Here is a 13,500-nt window from a genome sequence, read left to right as displayed (position 1 = left end):
TCTCTCTTTGGCTAATAGCTAATGAAAAACACTCTGCTTTTTCTTGGGGTCACACTGCTGGGGCTGCCATGCAATCTCCAAGGCTGGATTGATGTCTCTGCTGCTGTCACATTTCCACTGTCCCCTGTGCTTCCCAGGCACACAGCCATCCACATCTGCCTCCCACTCAAATTCTCTAGCCTCCTGATGGGCCTTCGGCTTGAATTTTGGGCAAGGGCTGCTGTTTCAGAGCCCTTGGCTCGGTGATGGAATTAGTGGCCGGCTGGCTTGAGCTCAAGTACTGCTGTGGTGCCCACCAGCCTAAATAATTTTTTGCTGTCCCCAAGTCTAACTATGTATTAACTAACACAGCCCGGTGTGGGGGAAACCAACCTGCAAAAGACATTCCAAGGGCTCCCCTTTGCAGTAGCAGAAGAAACAAGTGTGCAGCTTTGCTAGACAATTTTGTCTGTATCACAGGTTTTGTCATACTTGCTCTATGTGACAGGGTAAAAATTGCAGCATTTTTTTATTCTTTTGTTTTTAAATTAAACTCTACTTTTATCTTTTACATTTGTCAGTAGGTTTGACTGGAAACAAACAAACAAAAAATGCTTCTTGTTATCAAGGCTTTTAAAGCTTTGGTTTCTGTCGTTTGATTGTGGTACAAATCAACAACACAGAGGCATTTCTAGAGATGTAAAGCAACAAGACCAACTCAGCTCAAATACCCACCATTCAAGTCCTGGTGCAAACACCATCAGCTGGGGACTGGAGTTCATCTGCTGGTCCAGCTTCAGCCAGAGCAATGTGCTTGCAGGGATGGCCAGGGCTGTATGAGGACTGCAGTGAGACACACGGGAGCAGCCCTCAGAGCTGAAACGGTGGGTTTTGCAGCTTGAAGCAGGTCTTGCGAGGCAGGGAGGAGGGATTTGCTACTGCAACAACCCTCTGCCCTGGCGTGGCTGGGGGTGACTGGTGAAGCACCAGGATCCATAGGGATGGTTGGTTTTTTTTCCTCTGGGCTGATGTGAGGCTGAGGAGTTAGTTTCTTTTAGGTAGGCAGCAGCAGCCTTGCTTACAACTTGCCTGGTAGGAGGGTTGCTGCACTATGCAGCTTATTTCTGCATCTGGCAGTGGAGCAGTGTCCTGGTTTCAGCTGGGATATAGTTAACTGTCTTCCTAGTAGCTGGTACAGTGCTGTGTTTTGAGTTCAGTATGAGAAGAATGTTGGTAACACTGATGTTTTCAGTTGGTGCTCAGTAGCGTTTAGTCTGAAGTCAAGGATTTTTCAGTTTCTCATGCCCAGCCAGGGCACAAGAAGTTGGCACAGGACACAGCCAGGGCAGCTGACCCAAACTGGCCAACGGTGTATTCCATACCATGGGACGTCACATCTAGTATAGGAACTGGGAAGTGGGGGCAGGGAATCGCCGCTCGGGGACTGGCTGGGTGTCCGTCGGCGGGTAGTGAGCAATTGCCCTTCGCATCATTTGTACATTCCAATCCTTTTATTATTACTGTTGTCATTTTATTGTGTTATCAGTATCATTATTAGCTGCTGTTTTTCTGTTCTATTAAACTGTTCTTTTCTCAACCCATGGGTTTTACCTCTTTTCCTAATTTTCTCCCCCATCCCACTGGGTGGGTGGGGGGAGTGAGTGAGCGGCTGCATGGTGCTTAGTTACCAGCTGGGGTTAAACCACAACAAGCAGTTGCAGTTGGACTGTGTCCTGCTCAGTCAAGTCTTGGTGTCTAGACAGCAAGGACCAAGCACGCTGAATGTCTTGTCAAGAGTGGTTCCGCAGCGGCACCTGTGTTCATGCACACTCATGCTCCAGTGTGTGCTGGATACTAATGGCAAGGATTTCAGGGTGGTGGCCAGCCAATGTTGCTGTCTGATGGCATGCGTGCATTTGTCTGAAAAGCTGTGCTGTGCAGTGGTGGGGGGGGATGTGTGATGTGGTGGGGCCTCTAGTCAGTCCCTGCCTTTGACCATGGGGAATATGCCAACTGCGCTGCTTTGGCAAAAGTCCTCTGCCTCCCAGCTCCCAGTCAAGGGGCCTCTTACGCTGTTTCCAAAAGCCTTTTGGCCTCATTACCCCCTGCATAGTGTGCAGGACGAGGATGCCTCTTGTCATCTTGCCCAGCCCTTGGTGCAGGCTGCTTCATGCAGCATGAGTGCCTGCCAGCACTGGCTGTGCCACTTTTTTTTTTTTTTTTTTTTTTTTTTTTTTTTTTTTTGTAGTAAGTGTTTCACCACAGGAGTGAAACGGAGCAGCTCTCAGCCACAGCATGAGGTTGTTCTCCTTGTTCCAGTTGGGCCTGTCATTGGTACATCAATTCAGAGGTAGATTTTTTTTTTTTTTCTTGCTGATGATTTCTGCAAGTGCTTTGTGAAGAGGAGGCTGAAATGCAGCAGCAGACCCTTCCTCCCACTCCATTCTGTGCAAAAAAAAAAACAAACCCAAACCAAAAAACCCTCACCGTCCTGTTTGTAAGGTGGTTTGTTTCTTTTTTTATCTTTTCCCCCTTTAGACCATGGAATTGCTGTACAGCCCAGAGCTCTCCTCTGGATCGGTATTACATGAATCTTGGACTATTTGTAGGATCTTTTCTCTTTCTGTCACTACCTTATAACAACTACTCTGCACAGCACTGTTTTGCTTCCTGCTGTGGGTGGGTGGAAAGGGATATTGCAGATTCATTGGAAGCATTGGTGCAGCCAGCAAACCAGACCTATGATCCACCAGCCTGCACACAAGAAGGAAAATGCTTTTGCATCAAATCACTGGAGTCTTGGTTTTGGAGTGGGGTTTTTCTTTGTGTTTTTATTTTTAAGTAGGAAGTATTTCTGGGCAATTAAAGCTGTATTTTGTTGAAATTATGTTCAAGTCATAATGAAAAATTAATCATGTATGAAAGCTCATGTATTGTCTGAATCTGAAAAATTTCCTTACATCCCTCCCAGGCTTTCCAGAGGGACCGGGCAAAGAGAGGAGGCATGACATGGGGGCCCTGGGATTTCTGACTGGGGCTGCTCCTGGTACAGAAGGGACCTAATGAGGTCCAGGGCTCTTGGTTCCCAACAGAGGAGCATAAATGAGTCCCTCAAACCTCCAGGGCAGAGCAGGAACAGGGATTTCTCATTGTTGGTCCTGTAAAAGGTGGTTACATAGGATGTGATGCTTCTCAGATTTTTCCATTTATTGGAAACTGATAAGAAATATCATGAGAATATGCCCTTTATGGAAGGAAACATTGTCTTCATTGAGGTTTTCAAGCAGTACTGGCAGGGTAGATCTGTCACATCGGTGACTCTGCAAAGGGGTGCAATTGCTCCAAAATGTTAATGTTTTGTTTTGTACTGTTAAATATTTCTTGAGTGCTCCTGAGGGAGTAATTGTAACAACATGAAAATCTTTATTGCCAAGGTACCGGTTCAGCATTCAAGTGGCTCATCTCCCAGAGAGCAATCAAGGTGAGAAAATGGACATCCTGTTTAAACAAAGTGCATTTTCCCCATGTAGGATGTCTCCACATCATCAGAAGTGATGGATTCAACAGTGTGGTACAATCTCTGGAGCAGGAGTACTGTGCAAAGAAGAGAAATGGTGAGATCCACCTTGTGGTTATGACTCCTACCACAACAACCCTGCCACTACAGATGTAATTCAGTCCTAAGTTGCTGTTGATGATGTCAATAAGTGGAATAATGAACTGTAAAACCATACACTGGGCTTAATGTTTAGATAAACTTTGAAGACTGTAACAATAAAAAGTATGAATTGAGGGTAAAGAGAGGAGAAAGTGAGGGGGTATAGGGTAACGACTCCCCCCTCCTTATCTCCTGCCACCCATAAGGAAGAGAATCCCTACCTTGCCCTTCCCACCATGCCCCTGCTGTTCCTTTCAATGCCCCAGAGTGCCCCACCATGCCTTTCCATTCTCTGGGATTCCCTAGCATTTCCTGGCATGCCCTGCCATTACCTGAGATTCACTGCATTTCCCCACCACATTCCTTGCCATTCTCTGCAATTCCCTGCTATTCCCAGCCATTCTCTACCATTGTCCGCTGTTCCCTGCCATTTCCTCCTATCCCCTGTGGTTCCGTGCCATTCCCTGCAATCCCCCACCCTTCCCAGCTGTTACTTGCCATTCTTGGGCATTCCCCATCATTCACTACCATTACCTGCTCTTCCCTGCTCTTCCCCACCATTTTCTGCCATTACCAGCCATTCTCTGCTGTTCCCTGCCATTTCCTTCTATCCCCTGTGGTTCCCTGCCATCCCCCCCCCATTTCCTTCCCCCTGATGACAAAGAAAATCAGGTGCTCTGCTCTCTCCCACCCCTCAGTGTGAGCCAGAAATGGGGGATAAGGGGAGGGATAGTCTTAGCTGGGGGGTGGCAGTGAAATTCAGGAGATATCCTTCCCCACCCTCCCAAAGTGGGGGTTTAGTTCAGATATGTCCCCTTCCCCTCTACGTGGACAGTGAGGCTATATGTCCCCTGCAACCTACGTGGGGGATATACTTAGGCGGGAGGGGAAGCTCTCCCTATCCCTACCCACGAAGGGTGCGTGGAGGTGTGCACAGAGAGCTCCTCACCTAAAAAGTGTGCACCTCTTTATACATGTAAACATATACACACAGTGCTTATCTATAGAGTAGGTATACAGTATGTGCATATATACACAAAGAATACTGTATTCATATAGGACATGTATGTATTGAGCACAAAGTTTATGTATAAAGTGTGTATACATATACAGAATTATATCTATCATATACCTTCTACATGCTCTCTCAACTCTGATAGTTTCTATAGATGTGCACAGTATACGTATGTGCCATGTTGATGCATCCAGTATATACTGTATGTATTTAGTACAGACTACGTACATATATAGTGCATACATATAGTATAAGCTATGTACAGTACGCACCATGTATTCTATATGTATAGTATATAGCATTTTTGCTGCATCTGTATAGAATATAAACCACAGCAAGTAAAATGCTATGGCAGTGTATCCTCTAATGTATGTACAACATTATGCAGCACATGCTATGTTATGTAGTACAAATAAACTGTACTATGTATCATCTAGCAAATACTGTTCTTACGTAAATTTCCTCAGTAACATCTAGCGTACATTGCATATATATAGGAGTATTCTTCGAGAGATTATAGATGCTATGTAAGATATATTATATATATGTTTCATGTTATTTTATTAAACAGATATATTACCTAAAAAGCATTTACAGCAACATAATATACGTGCCATAGATGATATATGCAATATAGACTGTATTTCTTAGAAGACAATTATATAATTACTGTATATCAACATAACATGTAATGTACTTATACTGTATAGTATGCATAGTGTAAGTAATAGATCAAAGCTTACATGTCATTTATTATACCTCATATTATCTATTATGTAATCTATTGTATCTTACTGATGACATACACTAGACAAAGAGACAATGTAACATGATGATATAATTACTATATACTATGATACCAATATAATATATTATATATAGAAGTAGTACACATATCAGAATTCTATAGGCTAAAGATTATATAGTACACAATATAGACTATTCTGTTCTGTATAGGTACAGCGCCTAAATTACATATATACTACATAAAATGCCACTATTATGTTATCGAAAATATATTGTTATATATCATGCATTGACTATTAAACAGTATATAGGATATGTTATCTTTAATATGTGCTCCATAACACAATATTTTTTGTAGATTAGATTGCTGGTATATAGTATCTCCATACTAGACGGTACCTGTAGTGTATAGGTTACATAATATTTACATACAAGGTAATATATATTTACTTTACATTACAGCTTTTACCTGTATTGTTTACAGGGTGTATAAAAGAGTGAGTTCAATCTAAAACACATTTTCTATAGAGTACACAGTTTATCTAATTGAATTAGATATGCTATATGTACAGTACAAAATAACATACACAATACCATCTAAAATACATTAACTACACATCATCAGATATATAGTATATAGTACAAACGGAATATATATCACATCATATATTATGTATGTAGTGTCTATCATACATACTACATACTATATATACTATACCTAATAGTATCTAAATCATGTATGTTAGATGAGTTGTCTTTTTTATTCTTATATATATATATATGCATAAAAAAGAAGGCCAGAAGTGAGGGTGTGGGCAGGAGGAGCGTCCTTGTTCCAACAGACCAGGGTCAATGCCAGCGCCTGGGCTGTCCCTGTGCTTGGCCTGGAGCCTTCCTGGGACAAGCTACCCCTGGCCCCCCGTCTCCCGGTTGCATGCAAATTCCCCTGCAGCTCTCCTGCTGCTCTCCTCAGGCTCCCTGAACCGACCCGAGGACCGTGATGAAGCGCTGCACCACCTGTACCGGCACAGACACGCTTGGGGCACTCACAGCTCAGAAGCCAAAGCCTTCCTCGTCCAAATTGCTTCAGCTGGGGGAAAGCAGTAATTGCCCTCTCCTCAGCACCCAGCATCTCCAATTTCCCTTTCCTGTGCAAAAAATAAACATAAAACCCCTCTGGTGTGGAGGTGATGTAACTCGCAGGGCAGAGGAGGGAATTTTAATTTCAGGATGTCCTTTGTATTGCTTCGGGGTTCATGGGTCTTCACTGTTCAACTGTCTCGTGATTTGATCTTTCTGTGCTCCATCATTCTCTGTTTCCACTTTCATTTCAAAACTAATTTCGCAGCTTGCTAGAGAGCGTCGGGATAAAAGAAAAAAAAAATTTAAGACATTCAAGTTTAGGCTTACATTTCCCATCCAGAAGGACGCTTCTAGCAAGCAGGTGCTTGGAAGCTGGTGTGAAACGAGTAGGAGTTGGAAGTACACAGCACAGACCCAACCAGCTCCTTGGACTCTGCAAAACCCAGTGGCAGCACTGCTTCCTAGGCTGGCGCTGAAAAATATTGATAAAAGCTTGCTCTGTTCTTGCCTGCATTGTGCCACTTTGTGACAGCAAGGTTGTTCTCACTGGGCTTGGGTTCCTTGCTCTTTTCCATGAGCGCCCACGTTGACTAGACACCATTTCTAAGGGGTAAGGGGAGCTTTTCTCAGCTGCCCTTTGCTGAACACCATTTCTTTCTGGTAAAAACCAAACTTAATTGCAACCTTGTTTTCTTGGTGGTACCGTTTCTAGGTGAGATGTGTCCAGATACATCGTGATGGACTATACAACCTGTACTGTAAGAACATTTAGGTTGACTGGGCGCCGTTTCCACGACATCCTGCAATTGCACAACAGCCCCACGACCTCACCTGGTGACTTCATTGAGACAAAGTTTATTTCAGCTCAGAACACAAATGCAACTGCTGGGGGTGCGGACATCCCACACCCTAGACAATCTGGATTCAGAGCTGGCTTTGGGCAACGCATGTCTTCGCATCGGGAGCAATAGGAATGTGAAAATTCTCAGCAGCAAACACTAATCCCTCTTTCCAACATCAACCAAGCCCACACGCGTATGCCCTTCTACCGAGGAGAGGGTGATGCTCAGTAGGTTTAAACCAGAGGGAAACCTCCCCTGACTCATGCAATCAGAAGTGCTCCCCAAGGACCAACCCCGAGCTGCCACCAGATGGAGCAGCCTCCCTGAGTACCTCCTCCACCGGCTGTCTTTTCACCAGGACTCTTCCCCGCCCCCCCCCCCCCCCCCCTTCTTTTTTCTACAGGAATTCATTACGAGAAATGTTTTATCAGTGAATTCCGAAGGAATTAACAGTGATTTGCCGCTTATATTAAGGGGTTGCCGATAATTCTAATAGAACGAGAAATTAGGGTATTTAAATGTCTCCTGACACTTTTATTTCAGGCCAAAAAAAAATAAAAAGGCCAACCCATAACCCCAAGACTAATTAAAATCCCAAAGCACAGTTTTCACCTTACAAGATAGATCAAGGTCATAAAGACCCCTTTGGAAGCTTCTGTGCAAGAGGAGAGGGAGGCAAGGAATCAAAGCCAATTTAAAGCATGCACAGAGCCCTCTGAGGAGTGGCAGGGTCACATGGAAATCCTGGAAGACAACCCAATTCCTCTGGGAGAATCTCTCTGAGAAGACTGAGCAGGAAAAGTGGTAACCGAGCTTCCTTTTCTGCAGACTTAAGAGTGACCTCCAAAGTTATCAGCTCAGCAAAAGACTTCCCCAGGCACAAATCTACCACTTTTCCAAACAAGATCTGGAAGGGGGGGGGCTGTCAATCTGGCCAGCAGCAACAGGAGTATAGTTAAGGATAAGTTTATCAGTCATCTCATCCTAACAGACTCATGTGCTCTTTGCCTAATCCACATCATCTGGACAAACACCCATCGCTGCAAGGGTCTGAGCAGCCTCAAACACAGGCCCTTCTTCATCCTCCAAAACCACGGAGGCTTTCCTCTCGACCCTGTGCTATTCAAAAAAGGGTTAGACAGACAGTAGGTGAGAGGCTAATTTATTTTTCTCCTTTTAAACAGACACCTGCTGTAGACAATAATGTTCCCTTGCAGCAGAAACAGGCTACAGCATAGGGAAAGCGGGTGCCTCCTCCTAGGCTGTACAGTTCTTGAGACACAGTGAAAACAGAGTTCTTGATGAACTGAATCCAACGAGATGCTGCGTTACAGCTGTTGCTGGTATTGCTCTCTCTCAGGTTAGCTCGCTGTTCCTAAGACCATACATGACAGCTGGGTCCTGCATCCAGCAAAAAGGCAGGCATTCCCCACTGCCACGCATCTCCTGTGCCTTGTCCTCTTCCATTCTGCAGTCAAAGGGTTGGAAAGGTCAAATTTCAGAGAGGGAATCCAATTCCTCAGAGAGCTTTGAACACGCAGAGCCAGCCCCCTAACTTCAGTTATCGACAATTAAATCCTTGGCCTTGGATAAGAGTAAGGCAACATCGGTACAAGTGTTTTCATCTATACGGGTGACATGAGAAGAAAAAAGCCACCTTCCCACTTTTTGCAGTATCTTCTACCCATTCAGTCTTGAAATAAGTCACGACAGAAAGGGCAGGTAACATCCAGCGTACACTGTGTGTCGTCTATTATACCTGTGGATTGCATACATATCGGAGTATTCTTTGACAGATGATAGATGCCAGCAATTTAGCGCTGGTACAACTGCGGGAATGGGTTTTGTAACATCGCTGATGCAGCGATGGGACCAACCTGTTCCCCTCTAAGCTGCAAAGTCCCCATTCTTACCTTTCGGTAATGCCGTCCAAAAATCCCTCTGAGGTATCCGTTTCTCACAAGGTTCTGCCATCAAGTGAACGATAAATTTAAACGAGGACCTGGCTGCACGTGCTAGTGATTGCGTGTCCAAACTGCAATACTGACAACCGAAATGACCGCTGCATGATCAGCACGGTTCAGGACAAGCTTTATTAACGTTTTGCTTTAACAAACATCATAGTACGAAGGCATTGGTTGTTTAAGTTCTCCAACGCATGGCACAGACAGAAGGAAAAATAACAGACTCTGAGGCAAATTCAGCATGTAAATGACAGAGTAACGTAAGAGGCATGTGTTAACCGATATAGCTGCTAGACTATCTATTAGAAGACATTTTGCAAACAACAGTCTACATTTCTTTGCACAGAAGTAAAAACAAAGTTTTGGATTGAGAAAATTACCTTTTTAAATTTGTACATTTTTTTTTTTTAAATTTTCCTTTGTATCACAAATGTCAGAGTAAGGCAAATCCTGGATGAATCATATGATAAAAACCCCTATTCCCCGAGAAAATAGATCCACATACTCTGTTAAGTTTGTAATTTTAACAGCAAGGCTGGCATGCACTGCATATAGAGAAAAGTCTTTTTTTTTTTTTTTTTCCATATATTTTTATTCAAGTGCGTAAAGCAGAACAGTGTTAAGTCACAGAGAAACTTTCTCAGTGCCTTACAGAAAGATTGACTATTAGCTGCAGCAAATGTGTGACCCATTATTACGGACTATGTCTCAAACATCCCCTTTGGATATCTGTATGGAAGGAAACCCATTCATCATCAGAGCAGTCACCAGCCCAAAGAATATTGTGCCTAATGGTAGGCATGAGTGCTTTCAGGCACAGGAGAAACAACAATCAAGCAGAGCCTGATACTTTGTATGCAAACGTCAGCACCAAAAGCATTGCTATTCCCTTTATGCCACCTACTGCAAACACATTGCGGGTTTAAACCAAAATCCTTGTCACAAATCCTTGCGGGGTGATTCTTGGTCTGATACTTGCTCTTCTACAAAACCAGCTCCTTCCATTTCTGCAGCTCCAGCAAGAGTGGTGGAGACTGCATTGAGGGGCATGGGTTCAGCCTTCACTACTAACTCAGCGGAAGAACTCACGCTGCCACTCTACTCACTTTATGCCTAGTGAAAAACCCCAACAACTCAAACCAAAACCCACCTGAAGACAGACAGATATAGATGTGGCTGCAAATTGTCCTGTAAGGACTTAATCAACTCCTACGTTTCCTTGCTTTTACACTTCCTACCTGGGCTTCACGCTTTGCCGCTGCATCCTTGGGCAAATGGTTCATGGTTTCAAAGACTCCTGTTCGAGGACCAAGGTTAAATGAAAAGTGCAACGAAATTACTGTCAGGGGTTAGAGAGTGTCTAATGTGACACATCTTTGCAGGTTTTTTTTTTTAACTATTGGTCAGTCTTCACAGGGATTTTAAGGAGTCTTTGTCTCCTTGCTGAACTGTCACACCTTGGCAGCCAGCCTCCTGAGGGGCTATCCCTTTGGCTCCCTTGCTAAAACCAAGGCTGGCAATGGCGAGACAGACATCCGACATGCAGATAAGGGCAGCCTACAGCTCCATTAACGTTGCCCATGGGTGAGCACAACAGAAACAAGAACAGAGCTATATTCAGGGGACTGGGTAGTCCTTTGATTGAAGTTATTGCAGCTCTGCAAAGCTCAGTTCACCCCGGCCGCCTTGGATCTCTTCAACATTTCACAGAGCTCACCGAGTTCATTCCCAGCCCTACGGGGCCAGTTCCCTCACTTACCTAGATAGAGGGAACCCTTCAATCCTGGTCTTTTCACAGCAACCACACAAAAGGGGAATTGAGAAGAGAGACACCCAATGCATTTATTCCCCTTCCTCCCGAGGTATTTATCCATTCCTGCCCCACCTGTTATGACAGGCCATTTCAATCATAATCACCCGGTATGGAAAATATACAGGAACATATGGGATGCAAACCATGTAGAGGTACTACCCACAAGGCCTCCCACCGCAAAACTGCAATCAGCTGGAGACAAGGTGAAGGAAGAGCAGGGAAAAAAAAATCCATGTCCCAAAAAACACATTCTGACAAGCATGATCTCAGGGATGGGAAAGAAAAGCAACAGAGACACCTCAAAGGGAACAAGGAGTCCCTTCAAGGGTGCTCTGTGGAGAACAAGGGCCAGAGGAATGGTACCTAGCAAATTTAGGTAAAGTTAGCAATATTACAAACCCAATTCATAGGCTTACGTCAGCTCATTTACTCCTTCCACAATCAATCCAATTCAGAGTTACACATCAACCGATCTCCGGGACAAATGGGTGATGAAGCAGCTCCTTGAGATCTTCTCTGGCGCTAGTGTCACCTGGGTTAAAAAACCACAGGAGCCAGCACAAAGAAATACTCTCTTGATCCCACCACAAGCAAACATGCTGGAGCTGCACATAGGAAGATATGGGGCTGCCTTTCCAGGGGCTGTACTCTCTGGATGAAATCTGGGACTTTTCTTGTTTTCCTTTCTAATCCTTGCTTGTCCTTGACACCCTTTTGAATTAACCTACAGCTGACAGCAGCCATCAACTGCTGTAGCCAGTGCTAGGTGTGTTAGGGCCACATTTGACTTGCTGTTACACCAGCAGATGATTTATCACCAAACCTACTCTAGCTGGGATAAACCCAGATCACAGGAGGATAGAGATATGTCTTAACTTGGTTTTTACATATTTTTTTCTTTTCTTTTTTTTTGGCCAGCTAGTAAATAACTATTTTGGGATTCATGCATATTTGGGGGGAAAAAAAAGAATTAATTACCTTGCTTAACATGATCAAATTACTATCAGCAGCATTTTAAAATACAGTTTGTAGCACATCACACCATGGACAGAGGTTGCGTCCTTTTCCATTGAGCTTATTGTCTATCAGTTTTGGTTACAGCACGGTTGGGAAACATATGTGAAACCCTTTTGTTCCTTTTCTAAAAATTTCAGTGCAGCATTTGCTGGCAGAACAATTGACATATGGTGAGACATTCTTATCCAAATAACCGTTAATTGCTTTTTTAAAAAAAAATTTAAAAAATGAAATCATGCATATGCAGTAGAAAATATAATGAGGGCTCACGTAAGATACAGTGTGAAGTTGTTAAAGCTAGGAGCTGTATTTATCTGAGGCATTGGAATGATAGAGTTAATGAGCAAACTCTGCTTCCAGCATGGACTTAAGGGAATCCGGCCAGCACCTCTTCTAGCAGCCAGGGTTCGGACACGGCGACCTGCTGGCAGGTGCCGGCAGGAGCTGCTGATCGACAAGCCTGGAGGTGGGCAACATGCAGGGCTGTCCTTATCAATATTTCTGAGATTATGGAGCATCTAGTCTTGCAAATCCCTAGCACAAGGAAGGCAGTTGTTTATCAGTGTGTGTGGATTATAATCCTTTGTGGCAGTTCGTGTTCTTGAAGAAAATCTCCATTTATATCCTAGGGAACAGTTTTTAAAAAAAAAAAGGAGGTGGGGAGGAGAATAAATGGGCTCCCACAGGTTGCCTGCAGATAGTACCATAACTGGGAAATAAGATAAAGATGCTAGGAAAGGGGTGGGCCTGGAAACAGGCTACTGATGATATGATGCAGGAGGAAAAGATCCAATATAAGACAGGGACTCACAGTTCAGAAGAAACTGTTGTAATTGCAGGGATAATTGCAAAACATTGTTAGAACTGGGAAGTTATGTTTCTTTCCAACAGGCTTACAGAACAAAATGCAATGAAGAACAAAGAGAAATTAAAGCAAAGAGTCATTTCCCCAAAGCTCCCTCCCACCCAACCCACGGAGCATCTCTGCGTGCTCTTTTCTGCCAAGAATTATGCTGTAGGATGTCAGCGCCTGCCCGTTGGGTTTCCTCGGGTCTCTCCTCTCCTGCATCCTTCCTTCACCACAGCAGGGAAGAGAAAAGAAAAAAAAGCAAACAAAAAAAGGCAAAATTTCAAATGTCTGTGCAGAACCCATGTCTCATCTTTCTAGCACAGATGATGCCTACAGTTTCTCTTTCTGTCACACGCACAGCATGTGTATATGTCACTTAGTTTATATATAACAGCCACTATTATCTGTATAGCAAATGGACTGTGCTCCTTAGCATTTCTTGGTTTTCCACAGCACTGTGCTACCTAGCTTGATATCAGAGACCCCCAGCTCTGGTAGGTGCTTTGGTGCTAGACCACAGAACATATGTTAA

The 13,500-nt window shown here is 43.9% G+C and overlaps 1 protein-coding gene across 4 annotated transcripts in view; it reads right to left on the bottom strand.

Moving 5' to 3' along the window:
* Positions 1-13,079: 13,079 nt before the first annotated feature.
* Positions 13,080-13,500, bottom strand: part of MACROD2 (mono-ADP ribosylhydrolase 2) — a 912,387-nt gene continuing 911,966 nt past the window's right edge. For 2 of the 4 annotated variants that reach the window (XM_049799617.1, XM_049799618.1), the window contains exon 19: positions 13,099-13,192. The gene's annotated coding sequence lies outside the window, so the exon portion shown is untranslated. Of the gene's footprint in view, positions 13,193-13,500 lie in introns of all 4 variants that reach the window. The other 2 variants (XM_049799615.1, XM_049799616.1) reach the window with 2 other exon arrangements.

Source organism: Accipiter gentilis, chromosome 5 (genome assembly GCF_929443795.1).
Source record: "Accipiter gentilis chromosome 5, bAccGen1.1, whole genome shotgun sequence".
NCBI lineage: Eukaryota > Metazoa > Chordata > Aves > Accipitriformes > Accipitridae > Astur > Astur gentilis.
Note: the sequence above shows the minus strand (reverse complement) of the source record. Positions and strands in the feature narration are given on the sequence as shown.